Genomic DNA, 16,288 nt, shown 5'->3' on the forward strand with positions numbered 1-16,288 from the left:
CAATTGGCCCTTTAGGCCCACCTCCAACTTACCTCTGCTCTGCCCCCATCAGTCACCTGGTGCCGAACCCGGGATTTGAACCCTGGTTGCCTGGATGGAAGGCAGGCACTTACCCACTGGACCACACTGGTTTCCATGTAAGTAGCCTATCAAATTGTCCTTATGTCATGGTCATCCTTTTCATGTGCAATGGATGCCGCAGGGAAGGACACCAAGGCCTGTATGTTGCTTATAGTTACTACTGCAATCCTCTAGACCACCAAGGAGCTATAGCTCAAAGGTAAGTCTTGTACGTTTGGTGGGGACAGCCCTCACAGGCCAGGGTTCGAATCCTGCCAATGCTGTAGAAGTATCCCAAGGTGGAAATTTTCAAAAAGTGAATAGTTTTTTTTTTTTGCAAATTTTTTTTTTACTTGGTAACAGAGGAGAAAAGTGGACACTCTTTTTGGCATGTGTGTCCCGAAATTTCAAATGTTTTCCCTCATGACCTTCTACCAACCGCCCTATCTCTCAAGTAGGTGCAATAGGGACAAGGCCTTATCTTCCTTTATCAATGTCTTCATTCTTTGTCCTTTAAGTTTGGTGAATTGCAGAGTGCAATTGTGGTATTGGGGGTTATAACTGAGCACAAGAATAAGAGGAAGGGGCTACACTTGTTGTAAAATAGGTTGGATGATGGTGATTTTTTATTTTGGGTTGAGCCACTTGCTCAAATCAGGGGTTTTGTGTCAGTGAGCTTGGATAGAAATAAAGGTCAAGTATGAGCTCTGGCTAATGAAATGATGGGTCAAGTTTGAGGCAAGCTAGAGTCCATTTATTAGGTGCAATAAGAAGCTACAAAGATTGTTTCCTTTAAGAGACAGACAAGGGCAGAGTCAAGCCTTTGCTCTAATAGGTCTGCATCATGCCTGCTGCAGGATGTGAAGGAATGGACCTCCACAGCAGTGCGCTGTGCCGGGCTGGGCTGTGCAGGGCTGAGCTGGGCTGGGCTGGGCTGGGCTGGGCTGGGCTGGGCCTGCCCTGGCACTGTGAATTTAATCACCCACCTCCTTCCTTTGAGGAACGCTCACGAACGCCCACGAACGCCCTTGTTCTGTATACAGGCTGACAGCAGGCAATTTAGGACCCTGCTAAATGAGGGTGATGTCCCCATGTGCTTCCTTTGAGTGGCAAAATCCTTCGTCTAAGGCAGGTGGGCTTTTTAAAAATTTGGTTGAAGACCATATGTTGGAGGTGGTATCACGGCACAAGCCGCCGACCGTCTCAGAAGAAAGTGTGCATGGGAGGATATTATTTGCATAGGACAGCCCTCTTCTCAGTCCCATTCTTATGCTGCAGTTGCCATGAAGTGTTACTAGAGGGCAGCAGTATGAACAAAAGAGCACACTGAGGCTTTTCTTCTGCTTGCTGACATGATTCTTGTTCATGGTGGTCTTGCAGGGCCTAAAGAGTGAAGGACTGCGTTGACTGAGGGGATGAGGAATGGCAGGCCTGTATTTGTGGTGAAGGGGGAATAATTAGAAGGTAAACAGCAATATGAAAACGTCAAAGCATATATGTTTGCTGAGTGATTGAGTCTGTGTGTCGCGTGTCTCTTTGAAGGGAGATGTGAGAAAGGAATAGCAGCACCGTAGACTTCAGATGGGAGAGAGCAAGCAAGGATGAATATTACCCTCAAATCCAAATACTTACAGTACCTCAAAGATGACAAGTGCGATATGATGTTCTGCAATTGTAAGGATTTGCCATGTGTGGTACATAAATATGCATGGTTAGTGAGGTTTTTCCCAGAATGTGAGTATCGTTAGGCTGGCAAATGTCAGGCACTCCTTTGGGAGTATGAGGCCAAGAAAAAATTTGGGAAGTTTGCTACAGTCATCTGTAGGATCGAAAGACACTGGGGAATCCTTACAGAGGGAGCCAGGCTGCACAAAATGTGATAACAGTTGGACAGAAATCTTTAGCAGGGACTTTTGTCTACCCCCAATGTGGGACCAGGACCGCAGTACCTCTGTGTCTCTGAAACATATGTTGACCTCTGCACACCACCATCTCAATACCCCTCAAATGTTCCCTCCTGGTACCCCAGCTTTGGTAGTGCATCAACCGGGTTTCAATCATTTGAGTGACCACAAGCACCCTTCCTATGTGCCTTCCATTTACATTCAGTCAGTAACCCAGCTGCTTCGTTCGCTGTTCAATCTCAAGTGACAGTTGGATGCACAACGCAGGGGTATACAGACATTTACCGTACTGTACAGCCCCTCTCAGTACAGCCAGACTACACTTCTTAAAATCATGAAACATGTTTTGCCCAACAGTAAGGCCAGGCCTTTCCTCTGTAGTTCATAGCCAACGTAAGGAGGAAAAAATCAACTGAAGAGCATGCCAAAATTCTCTACAGACACTGCCAATCCTCACACTTCTGCCTATTTGCATGCCGAGGTTATTCACTATGACCCACCAAACCAATTGCCAACAGTAGCCTCTCCCTGCCTCATTCGTATGCTCCGATGCCACCTTTATTTAGCAAGTGTTAGTGCTCTCGGATTTTGTAGTGCGATTCGCTATAGCCTCTGTTTTCAACAGAAATGTCCTAAAGGTACCTATACCAATCTGCCGGGTGGGGAGGAAGGGGGCTGCTGCTGCTGGCAGTAACATTTTGGGGCACCCGACCTGCAAAAATACAGCCACATGCTCCTTGTTTTACCTTTCAATACCATAACTGCAGAAGAATCGTATGGTGACCCCTGTTGGTAATAGAAACTGTCAAACAGCATCTTGCCTCCCCCCCCGTTGCCCCTAACCATTTGGGGTACACCCCATGAGGGAGGATCAGAGCAATAAAAACTAATGGTAGCCCCCCCAAAAAGTACCTGGAAGCCATGCCATTCTGTGCACCTCATCGCCTTCACGTTGCGCCCAAGCACCTTTTAATACTGAACCCCCCATTTTTGACTGCCCCCTCCCAACAGAAATCAGAGAGTATAGGGGGGTGCAGTAAAAAAGTATTTGCACTTTCGCACAATAAGTCAGGATCCTACTCCACCTATTCCTCTGCTCACTGACCCCACCCATATACCCCTCCTCTCTGACCCCACCCACTCTGACTAGGCTGCTCCTGAACCCCTCCTCTCTGACCCCACCCACTCTGACTTGGCTCCTCCTATACCCCTCCTCTCCGACCGAGCTCCTCCTATACCCCTCCTCTCTCACCCAGCTCCTCCTATACCCCTCCCCTCTGACCCCACCTACTCACTACTTACCAACCAACCTGCAATCCCTCATTCACTAGGCATGATTCCACTCTTACACAACACACAGACACATTTTACTTACCAATTGGCCCTTTAGGCCCACCTCCAACTTACCTCTGCTCTGCCACCATCAGTCACCTGGTGCCGAACCCGGGATTTGAACCCTGGTTGCCTGGATGGAAGGCAGGCACTTACCCACTGGACCACACTGGTTTCCATGTAAGTAGCCTATCAAATTGTCCTTATGTCATGGTCATCCTTTTCATGTGCAATGGATGCCGCAGGGAAGGACACCAAGGCCTGTATGTTGCTTATAGTTACTACTGCAATCCTCTAGACCACCAAGGAGCTATAGCTCAAAGGTAAGTCTTGTACGTTTGGTGGGGACAGCCCTCACAGGCCAGGGTTCGAATCCTGCCAATGCTGTAGAAGTATCCCAAGGTGGAAATTTTCAAAAAGTGAATAGTTTTTTTTTTTTGCAAATTTTTTTTTTACTTGGTAACAGAGGAGAAAAGTGGACACTCTTTTTGGCATGTGTGTCCCGAAATTTCAAATGTTTTCCCTCATGACCTTCTACCAACCGCCCTATCTCTCAAGTAGGTGCAATAGGGACAAGGCCTTATCTTCCTTTATTAATGTCTTCATTCTTTGTCCTTTAAGTTTGGTGAATTGCAGAGTGCAATTGTGGTATTGGGGGTTATAACTGAGCACAAGAATAAGAGGAAGGGGCTACACTTGTTGTAAAATAGGTTGGATGATGGTGATTTTTTATTTTGGGTTGAGCCACTTGCTCAAATCAGGGGTTTTGTGTCAGTGAGCTTGGATAGAAATAAAGGTCAAGTATGAGCTCTGGCTAATGAAATGATGGGTCAAGTTTGAGGCAAGCTAGAGTCCATTTATTAGGTGCAATAAGAAGCTACAAAGATTGTTTCCTTTAAGAGACAGACAAGGGCAGAGTCAAGCCTTTGCTCTAATAGGTCTGCATCATGCCTGCTGCAGGATGTGAAGGAATGGACCTCCACAGCAGTGCGCTGTGCCGGGCTGGGCTGTGCAGGGCTGAGCTGGGCTGGGCTGGGCTGGGCTGGGCTGGGCTGGGCTGGGCCTGCCCTGGCACTGTGAATTTAATCACCCACCTCCTTCCTTTGAGGAACGCTCACGAACGCCCACGAACGCCCTTGTTCTGTATACAGGCTGACAGCAGGCAATTTAGGACCCTGCTAAATGAGGGTGATGTCCCCATGTGCTTCCTTTGAGTGGCAAAATCCTTCGTCTAAGGCAGGTGGGCTTTTTTAAAATTTGGTTGAAGACCATATGTTGGAGGTGGTATCACGGCACAAGCCGCCGACCGTCTCAGAAGAAAGTGTGCATGGGAGGATATTATTTGCATAGGACAGCCCTCTTCTCAGTCCCATTCTTATGCTGCAGTTGCCATGAAGTGTTACTAGAGGGCAGCAGTATGAACAAAAGAGCACACTGAGGCTTTTCTTCTGCTTGCTGACATGATTCTTGTTCATGGTGGTCTTGCAGGGCCTAAAGAGTGAAGGACTGCGTTGACTGAGGGGATGAGGAATGGCAGGCCTGTATTTGTGGTGAAGGGGGAATAATTAGAAGGTAAACAGCAATATGAAAACGTCAAAGCATATATGTTTGCTGAGTGATTGAGTCTGTGTGTCGCGTGTCTCTTTGAAGGGAGATGTGAGAAAGGAATAGCAGCACCGTAGACTTCAGATGGGAGAGAGCAAGCAAGGATGAATATTACCCTCAAATCCAAATACTTACAGTACCTCAAAGATGACAAGTGCGATATGATGTTCTGCAATTGTAAGGATTTGCCATGTGTGGTACATAAATATGCATGGTTAGTGAGGTTTTTCCCAGAATGTGAGTATCGTTAGGCTGGCAAATGTCAGGCACTCCTTTGGGAGTATGAGGCCAAGAAAAAATTTGGGAAGTTTGCTACAGTCATCTGTAGGATCGAAAGACACTGGGGAATCCTTACAGAGGGAGCCAGGCTGCACAAAATGTGATAACAGTTGGACAGAAATCTTTAGCAGGGACTTTTGTCTACCCCCAATGTGGGACCAGGACCGCAGTACCTCTGTGTCTCTGAAACATATGTTGACCTCTGCACACCACCATCTCAATACCCCTCAAATGTTCCCTCCTGGTACCCCAGCTTTGGTAGTGCATCAACCGGGTTTCAATCATTTGAGTGACCACAAGCACCCTTCCTATGTGCCTTCCATTTACATTCAGTCAGTAACCCAGCTGCTTCGTTCGCTGTTCAATCTCAAGTGACAGTTGGATGCACATCGCAGGGGTATACAGACATTTACCGTACTGTACAGCCCCTCTCAGTACAGCCAGACTACACTTCTTAAAATCATGAAACATGTTTTGCCCAACAGTAAGGCCAGGCCTTTCCTCTGTAGTTCATAGCCAACGTAAGGAGGAAAAAATCAACTGAAGAGCATGCCAAAATTCTCTACAGACACTGCCAATCCTCACACTTCTGCCTATTTGCATGCCGAGGTTATTCACTATGACCCACCAAACCAATTGCCAACAGTAGCCTCTCCCTGCCTCATTCGTATGCTCCGATGCCACCTTTATTTAGCAAGTGTTAGTGCTCTCGGATTTTGTAGTGCGATTCGCTATAGCCTCTGTTTTCAACAGAAATGTCCTAAAGGTACCTATACCAATCTGCCGGGTGGGGAGGAAGGGGGCTGCTGCTGCTGGCAGTAACATTTTGGGGCACCCGACCTGCAAAAATACAGCCACATGCTCCTTGTTTTACCTTTCAATACCATAACTGCAGAAGAATCGTATGGTGACCCCTGTTGGTAATAGAAACTGTCAAACAGCATCTTGCCTCCCCCCCCGTTGCCCCTAACCATTTGGGGTACACCCCATGAGGGAGGATCAGAGCAATAAAAACTAATGGTAGCCCCCCCAAAAAGTACCTGGAAGCCATGCCATTCTGTGCACCTCATCGCCTTCACGTTGCGCCCAAGCACCTTTTAATACTGAACCCCCCATTTTTGACTGCCCCTCCCAACAGAAATCAGAGAGTATAGAGGGGTGCAGTAAAAAAGTATTTGCACTTTCCCACAATAAGTCAGGATCCTACTCCACCTATTCCTCTGCTCTCTGACCCCACCCATATACCCCTCCTCTCTGACCCCACCCACTCTGACTAGGCTGCTCCTGAACCCCTCCTCTCTGACCCCACCCACTCTGACTTGGCTCCTCCTATACCCCTCCTCTCCGACCGAGCTCCTCCTATACCCCTCCTCTCTCACCCAGCTCCTCCTATACCCCTCCTCTCTGACCCCACCTACTCACTACTTACCAACCAACCTGCAATCCCTCATTCACTAGGCATGATTCCACTCTTACACAACACACAGACACATTTTACTTACCAATTGGCCCTTTAGGCCCACCTCCAACTTACCTCTGCTCTGCCACCATCAGTCACCTGGTGCCGAACCCGGGATTTGAACCCTGGTTGCCTGGATGGAAGGCAGGCACTTACCCACTGGACCACACTGGTTTCCATGTAAGTAGCCTATCAAATTGTCCTTATGTCATGGTCATCCTTTTCATGTGCAATGGATGCCGCAGGGAAGGACACCAAGGCCTGTATGTTGCTTATAGTTACTACTGCAATCCTCTAGACCACCAAGGAGCTATAGCTCAAAGGTAAGTCTTGTACGTTTGGTGGGGACAGCCCTCACAGGCCAGGGTTCGAATCCTGCCAATGCTGTAGAAGTATCCCAAGGTGGAAATTTTCAAAAAGTGAATAGTTTTTTTTTTTTGCAAATTTTTTTTTTACTTGGTAACAGAGGAGAAAAGTGGACACTCTTTTTGGCATGTGTGTCCCGAAATTTCAAATGTTTTCCCTCATGACCTTCTACCAACCGCCCTATCTCTCAAGTAGGTGCAATAGGGACAAGGCCTTATCTTCCTTTATCAATGTCTTCATTCTTTGTCCTTTAAGTTTGGTGAATTGCAGAGTGCAATTGTGGTATTGGGGGTTATAACTGAGCACAAGAATAAGAGGAAGGGGCTACACTTGTTGTAAAATAGGTTGGATGATGGTGATTTTTTATTTTGGGTTGAGCCACTTGCTCAAATCAGGGGTTTTGTGTCAGTGAGCTTGGATAGAAATAAAGGTCAAGTATGAGCTCTGGCTAATGAAATGATGGGTCAAGTTTGAGGCAAGCTAGAGTCCATTTATTAGGTGCAATAAGAAGCTACAAAGATTGTTTCCTTTAAGAGACAGACAAGGGCAGAGTCAAGCCTTTGCTCTAATAGGTCTGCATCATGCCTGCTGCAGGATGTGAAGGAATGGACCTCCACAGCAGTGCGCTGTGCCGGGCTGGGCTGTGCAGGGCTGAGCTGGGCTGGGCTGGGCTGGGCTGGGCTGGGCTGGGCTGGGCTGGGCTGGGCCTGCCCTGGCACTGTGAATTTAATCACCCACCTCCTTCCTTTGAGGAACGCTCACGAACGCCCACGAACGCCCTTGTTCTGTATACAGGCTGACAGCAGGCAATTTAGGACCCTGCTAAATGAGGGTGATGTCCCCATGTGCTTCCTTTGAGTGGCAAAATCCTTCGTCTAAGGCAGGTGGGCTTTTTTAAAATTTGGTTGAAGACCATATGTTGGAGGTGGTATCACGGCACAAGCCGCCGACCGTCTCAGAAGAAAGTGTGCATGGGAGGATATTATTTGCATAGGACAGCCCTCTTCTCAGTCCCATTCTTATGCTGCAGTTGCCATGAAGTGTTACTAGAGGGCAGCAGTATGAACAAAAGAGCACACTGAGGCTTTTCTTCTGCTTGCTGACATGATTCTTGTTCATGGTGGTCTTGCAGGGCCTAAAGAGTGAAGGACTGCGTTGACTGAGGGGATGAGGAATGGCAGGCCTGTATTTGTGGTGAAGGGGGAATAATTAGAAGGTAAACAGCAATATGAAAACGTCAAAGCATATATGTTTGCTGAGTGATTGAGTCTGTGTGTCGCGTGTCTCTTTGAAGGGAGATGTGAGAAAGGAATAGCAGCACCGTAGACTTCAGATGGGAGAGAGCAAGCAAGGATGAATATTACCCTCAAATCCAAATACTTACAGTACCTCAAAGATGACAAGTGCGATATGATGTTCTGCAATTGTAAGGATTTGCCATGTGTGGTACATAAATATGCATGGTTAGTGAGGTTTTTCCCAGAATGTGAGTATCGTTAGGCTGGCAAATGTCAGGCACTCCTTTGGGAGTATGAGGCCAAGAAAAAATTTGGGAAGTTTGCTACAGTCATCTGTAGGATCGAAAGACACTGGGGAATCCTTACAGAGGGAGCCAGGCTGCACAAAATGTGATAACAGTTGGACAGAAATCTTTAGCAGGGACTTTTGTCTACCCCCAATGTGGGACCAGGACCGCAGTACCTCTGTGTCTCTGAAACATATGTTGACCTCTGCACACCACCATCTCAATACCCCTCAAATGTTCCCTCCTGGTACCCCAGCTTTGGTAGTGCATCAACCGGGTTTCAATCATTTGAGTGACCACAAGCACCCTTCCTATGTGCCTTCCATTTACATTCAGTCAGTAACCCAGCTGCTTCGTTCGCTGTTCAATCTCAAGTGACAGTTGGATGCACATCGCAGGGGTATACAGACATTTACCGTACAGTACAGCCCCTCTCAGTACAGCCAGACTACACTTCTTAAAATCATGAAACATGTTTTGCCCAACAGTAAGGCCAGGCCTTTCCTCTGTAGTTCATAGCCAACGTAAGGAGGAAAAAATCAACTGAAGAGCATGCCAAAATTCTCTACAGACACTGCCAATCCTCACACTTCTGCCTATTTGCATGCCGAGGTTATTCACTATGACCCACCAAACCAATTGCCAACAGTAGCCTCTCCCTGCCTCATTCGTATGCTCCGATGCCACCTTTATTTAGCAAGTGTTAGTGCTCTCGGATTTTGTAGTGCGATTCGCTATAGCCTCTGTTTTCAACAGAAATGTCCTAAAGGTACCTATACCAATCTGCCGGGTGGGGAGGAAGGGGGCTGCTGCTGCTGGCAGTAACATTTTGGGGCACCCGACCTGCAAAAATACAGCAACATGCTCCTTGTTTTACCTTTCAATACCATAACTGCAGAAGAATCGTATGGTGACCCCTGTTGGTAATAGAAACTGTCAAACAGCATCTTGCCTCCCCCCCCGTTGCCCCTAACCATTTGGGGTACACCCCATGAGGGAGGATCAGAGCAATAAAAACTAATGGTAGCCCCCCCAAAAAGTACCTGGAAGCCATGCCATTCTGTGCACCTCATCGCCTTCACGTTGCGCCCAAGCACCTTTTAATACTGAACCCCCCATTTTTGACTGCCCCCTCCCAACAGAAATCAGAGAGTATAGGGGGGTGCAGTAAAAAAGTATTTGCACTTTCCCACAATAAGTCAGGATCCTACTCCACCTATTCCTCTGCTCTCTGACCCCACCCATATACCCCTCCTCTCTGACCCCACCCACTCTGACTAGGCTGCTCCTGAACCCCTCCTCTCTGACCCCACCCACTCTGACTTGGCTCCTCCTATACCCCTCCTCTCCGACCAAGCTCCTCCTATACCCCTCCTCTCTCACCCAGCTCCTCCTATACCCCTCCTCTCTCACCCAGCTCCTCCTATACCCCTCCTCTCTGACCCCACCCACTCTGACTAGGCTCCTCCTATACCCCTCCTATCCGACCCAGCTCCTCCTGAACCCCTCATCTCTGACCCCACCCACTCTGACTTGGCTCCTCCTATACCCCTCCTCTCCGACCGAGCTCCTCCTATACCCCTCCTCTCTCACCCAGCTCCTCCTATACCCCTCCCCTCTGACCCCACCCACTCACTACTTACCAACCAACCTGCAATCCCTCATTCACTAGGCATGATTCCACTCTTACACAACACACAGACACATTTTACTTACCAATTGGCCCTTTAGGCCCACCTCCAACTTACCTCTGCTCTGCCACCATCAGTCACCTGGTGCCGAACCCGGGATTTGAACCCTGGTTGCCTGGATGGAAGGCAGGCACTTACCCACTGGACCACACTGGTTTCCATGTAAGTAGCCTATCAAATTGTCCTTATGTCATGGTCATCCTTTTCATGTGCAATGGATGCCGCAGGGAAGGACACCAAGGCCTGTATGTTGCTTATAGTTACTACTGCAATCCTCTAGACCACCAACGAGCTATAGCTCAAAGGTAAGTCTTGTACCTTTGGTGGGGACAGCCCTCGCAGGCCAGGGTTCGAATCCTGCCAATGCTGTAGAAGTATCCCAAGGTGGAAATTTTCAAAAAGTGAATAGTTTTTTTTTTTTGCAAATTTTTTTTTTACTTGGTAACAGAGGAGAAAAGTGGACACTCTTTTTGGCATGTGTGTCCCGAAATTTCAAATGTTTTCCCTCATGACCTTCTACCAACCGCCCTATCTCTCAAGTAGGTGCAATAGGGACAAGGCCTTATCTTCCTTTATCAATGTCTTCATTCTTTGTCCTTTAAGTTTGGTGAATTGCAGAGTGCAATTGTGGTATTGGGGGTTATAACTGAGCACAAGAATAAGAGGAAGGGGCTACACTTGTTGTAAAATAGGTTGGATGATGGTGATTTTTTATTTTGGGTTGAGCCACTTGCTCAAATCAGGGGTTTTGTGTCAGTGAGCTTGGATAGAAATAAAGGTCAAGTATGAGCTCTGGCTAATGAAATGATGGGTCAAGTTTGAGGCAAGCTAGAGTCCATTTATTAGGTGCAATAAGAAGCTACAAAGATTGTTTCCTTTAAGAGACAGACAAGGGCAGAGTCAAGCCTTTGCTCTAATAGGTCTGCATCATGCCTGCTGCAGGATGTGAAGGAATGGACCTCCACAGCAGTGCGCTGTGCCGGGCTGGGCTGTGCAGGGCTGAGCTGGGCTGGGCTGGGCTGGGCTGGGCTGGGCTGGGCTGGGCTGGGCTGGGCCTGCCCTGGCACTGTGAATTTAATCACCCACCTCCTTCCTTTGAGGAACGCTCACGAACGCCCACGAACGCCCTTGTTCTGTATACAGGCTGACAGCAGGCAATTTAGGACCCTGCTAAATGAGGGTGATGTCCCCATGTGCTTCCTTTGAGTGGCAAAATCCTTCGTCTAAGGCAGGTGGGCTTTTTTAAAATTTGGTTGAAGACCATATGTTGGAGGTGGTATCACGGCACAAGCCGCCGACCGTCTCAGAAGAAAGTGTGCATGGGAGGATATTATTTGCATAGGACAGCCCTCTTCTCAGTCCCATTCTTATGCTGCAGTTGCCATGAAGTGTTACTAGAGGGCAGCAGTATGAACAAAAGAGCACACTGAGGCTTTTCTTCTGCTTGCTGACATGATTCTTGTTCATGGTGGTCTTGCAGGGCCTAAAGAGTGAAGGACTGCGTTGACTGAGGGGATGAGGAATGGCAGGCCTGTATTTGTGGTGAAGGGGGAATAATTAGAAGGTAAACAGCAATATGAAAACGTCAAAGCATATATGTTTGCTGAGTGATTGAGTCTGTGTGTCGCGTGTCTCTTTGAAGGGAGATGTGAGAAAGGAATAGCAGCACCGTAGACTTCAGATGGGAGAGAGCAAGCAAGGATGAATATTACCCTCAAATCCAAATACTTACAGTACCTCAAAGATGACAAGTGCGATATGATGTTCTGCAATTGTAAGGATTTGCCATGTGTGGTACATAAATATGCATGGTTAGTGAGGTTTTTCCCAGAATGTGAGTATCGTTAGGCTGGCAAATGTCAGGCACTCCTTTGGGAGTATGAGGCCAAGAAAAAATTTGGGAAGTTTGCTACAGTCATCTGTAGGATCGAAAGACACTGGGGAATCCTTACAGAGGGAGCCAGGCTGCACAAAATGTGATAACAGTTGGACAGAAATCTTTAGCAGGGACTTTTGTCTACCCCCAATGTGGGACCAGGACCGCAGTACCTCTGTGTCTCTGAAACATATGTTGACCTCTGCACACCACCATCTCAATACCCCTCAAATGTTCCCTCCTGGTACCCCAGCTTTGGTAGTGCATCAACCGGGTTTCAATCATTTGAGTGACCACAAGCACCCTTCCTATGTGCCTTCCATTTACATTCAGTCAGTAACCCAGCTGCTTCGTTCGCTGTTCAATCTCAAGTGACAGTTGGATGCACATCGCAGGGGTATACAGACATTTACCGTACTGTACAGCCCCTCTCAGTACAGCCAGACTACACTTCTTAAAATCATGAAACATGTTTTGCCCAACAGTAAGGCCAGGCCTTTCCTCTGTAGTTCATAGCCAACGTAAGGAGGAAAAATCAACTGAAGAGCATGCCAAGATTCTGTACAGACACTGCCAATCCTCACACTTCTGCCTATTTGCATGCCGAGGTTATTCACTATGACCCACCAAACCAATTGCCAACAGTAGCCTCTCCCTGCCTCATTCGTATGCTCCGATGCCACCTTTATTTAGCAAGTGTTAGTGCTCTCGGATTTTGTAGTGCGATTCGCTATAGCCTCTGTTTTCAACAGAAATGTCCTAAAGGTACCTATACCAATCTGCCGGGTGGGGAGGAAGGGGGCTGCTGCTGCTGGCAGTAACATTTTGGGGCACCCGACCTGCAAAAATACAGCAACATGCTCCTTGTTTTACCTTTCAATACCATAACTGCAGAAGAATCGTATGGTGACCCCTGTTGGTAATAGAAACTGTCAAACAGCATCTTGCCTCCCCCCCCGTTGCCCCTAACCATTTGGGGTACACCCCATGAGGGAGGATCAGAGCAATAAAAACTAATGGTAGCCCCCCCAAAAAGTACCTGGAAGCCATGCCATTCTGTGCACCTCATCGCCTTCACGTTGCGCCCAAGCACCTTTTAATACTGAACCCCCCATTTTTGACTGCCCCCTCCCAACAGAAATCAGAGAGTATAGGGGGGTGCAGTAAAAAAGTATTTGCACTTTCCCACAATAAGTCAGGATCCTACTCCACCTATTCCTCTGCTCTCTGACCCCACCCATATACCCCTCCTCTCTGACCCCACCCACTCTGACTAGGCTGCTCCTGAACCCCTCCTCTCTGACCCCACCCACTCTGACTTGGCTCCTCCTATACCCCTCCTCTCCGACCGAGCTCCTCCTATACCCCTCCTCTCTCACCCAGCTCCTCCTATACCCCTCCTCTCTGACCCCACCCACTCTGACTAGGCTCCTCCTATACCCCTCCTATCCGACCCAGCTCCTCCTATACCCCTCCTCTCTGACCCAGCTCCTCCTACACCCCTCCTCTCTGACCCCACCCACTCTGACTAGGCTGCTCCTGAACCCCTCATCTCTGACCCCACCCACTCTGACTAGGCTCCTCCTATACCCCTCCTCTCCGACCGAGCTCCTCCTATACCCCTCCTCTCTCACCCAGCTCCTCCTTTACCCCTCCCCTCTGACCCCACCCACTCACTACTTACCAACCAACCTGCAATCCCTCATTCACTAGGCATGATTCCACTCTTACACAACACACAGACACATTTTACTTACCAATTGGCCCTTTAGGCCCACCTCCAACTTACCTCTGCTCTGCCACCATCAGTCACCTGGTGCCGAACCCGGGATTTGAACCCTGGTTGCCTGGATGGAAGGCAGGCACTTACCCACTGGACCACACTGGTTTCCATGTAAGTAGCCTATCAAATTGTCCTTATGTCATGGTCATCCTTTTCATGTGCAATGGATGCCGCAGGGAAGGACACCAAGGCCTGTATGTTGCTTATAGTTACTACTGCAATCCTCTAGACCACCAAGGAGCTATAGCTCAAAGGTAAGTCTTGTACCTTTGGTGGGGACAGCCCTCACAGGCCATGGTTCGAATCCTGCCAATGCTGTAGAAGTATCCCAAGGTGGAAATTTTCAAAAAGTGAATAGTTTTTTTTTTTTGCAAATTTTTTTTTTACTTGGTAACAGAGGAGAAAAGTGGACACTCTTTTTGGCATGTGTGTCCCGAAATTTCAAATGTTTTCCCTCATGACCTTCTACCAACCGCCCTATCTCTCAAGTAGGTGCAATAGGGACAAGGCCTTATCTTCCTTTATCAATGTCTTCATTCTTTGTCCTTTAAGTTTGGTGAATTGCAGAGTGCAATTGTGGTATTGGGGGTTATAACTGAGCACAAGAATAAGAGGAAGGGGCTACACTTGTTGTAAAATAGGTTGGATGATGGTGATTTTTTATTTTGGTGTGAGCCACTTGCTCAAATCAGGGGTTTTGTGTCAGTGAGCTTGGATAGAAATAAAGGTCAAGTATGAGCTCTGGCTAATGAAATGATGGGTCAAGTTTGAGGCAAGCTAGAGTCCATTTATTAGGTGCAATAAGAAGCTACAAAGATTGTTTCCTTTAAGAGACAGACAAGGGCAGAGTCAAGCCTTTGCTCTAATAGGTCTGCATCATGCCTGCTGCAGGATGTGAAGGAATGGACCTCCACAGCAGTGCGCTGTGCCGGGCTGGGCTGTGCAGGGCTGAGCTGGGCTGGGCTGGGCTGGGCTGGGCCTGCCCTGGCACTGTGAATTTAATCACCCACCTCCTTCCTTTGAGGAACGCTCACGAACGCCCACGAACGCCCTTGTTCTGTATACAGGCTGACAGCAGGCAATTTAGGACCCTGCTAAATGAGGGTGATGTCCCCATGTGCTTCCTTTGAGTGGCAAAATCCTTCGTCTAAGGCAGGTGGGCTTTTTTAAAATTTGGTTGAAGACCATATGTTGGAGGTGGTATCACGGCACAAGCCGCCGACCGTCTCAGAAGAAAGTGTGCATGGGAGGATATTATTTGCATAGGACAGCCCTCTTCTCAGTCCCATTCTTATGCTGCAGTTGCCATGAAGTGTTACTAGAGGGCAGCAGTATGAACAAAAGAGCACACTGAGGCTTTTCTTCTGCTTGCTGACATGATTCTTGTTCATGGTGGTCTTGCAGGGCCTAAAGAGTGAAGGACTGCGTTGACTGAGGGGATGAGGAATGGCAGGCCTGTATTTGTGGTGAAGGGGGAATAATTAGAAGGTAAACAGCAATATGAAAACGTCAAAGCATATATGTTTGCTGAGTGATTGAGTCTGTGTGTCGCGTGTCTCTTTGAAGGGAGATGTGAGAAAGGAATAGCAGCACCGTAGACTTCAGATGGGAGAGAGCAAGCAAGGATGAATATTACCCTCAAATCCAAATACTTACAGTACCTCAAAGATGACAAGTGCGATATGATGTTCTGCAATTGTAAGGATTTGCCATGTGTGGTACATAAATATGCATGGTTAGTGAGGTTTTTCCCAGAATGTGAGTATCGTTAGGCTGGCAAATGTCAGGCACTCCTTTGGGAGTATGAGGCCAAGAAAAAATTTGGGAAGTTTGCTACAGTCATCTGTAGGATCGAAAGACACTGGGGAATCCTTACAGAGGGAGCCAGGCTGCACAAAATGTGATAACAGTTGGACAGAAATCTTTAGCAGGGACTTTTGTCTACCCCCAATGTGGGACCAGGACCGCAGTACCTCTGTGTCTCTGAAACATATGTTGACCTCTGCACACCACCATCTCAATACCCCTCAAATGTTCCCTCCTGGTACCCCAGCTTTGGTAGTGCATCAACCGGGTTTCAATCATTTGAGTGACCACAAGCACCCTTCCTATGTGCCTTCCATTTACATTCAGTCAGTAACCCAGCTGCTTCGTTCGCTGTTCAATCTCAAGTGACAGTTGGATGCACATCGCAGGGGTATACAGACATTTACCGTACTGTACAGCCCCTCTCAGTACAGCCAGACTACACTTCTTAAAATCATGAAACATGTTTTGCCCAACAGTAAGGCCAGGCCTTTCCTCTGTAGTTCATAGCCAACGTAAGGAGGAAAAAATCAACTGAAGAGCATGCCAAAATTCTCTACAGACACTGCCAATCCTCACACTTCTGCCTATTTGCATGCCGA

Source organism: Lissotriton vulgaris, chromosome 1_1, assembly GCF_964263255.1.
Source record: "Lissotriton vulgaris chromosome 1_1, aLisVul1.2, whole genome shotgun sequence".
Taxonomy (NCBI): Eukaryota; Metazoa; Chordata; class Amphibia; order Caudata; family Salamandridae; genus Lissotriton; species Lissotriton vulgaris.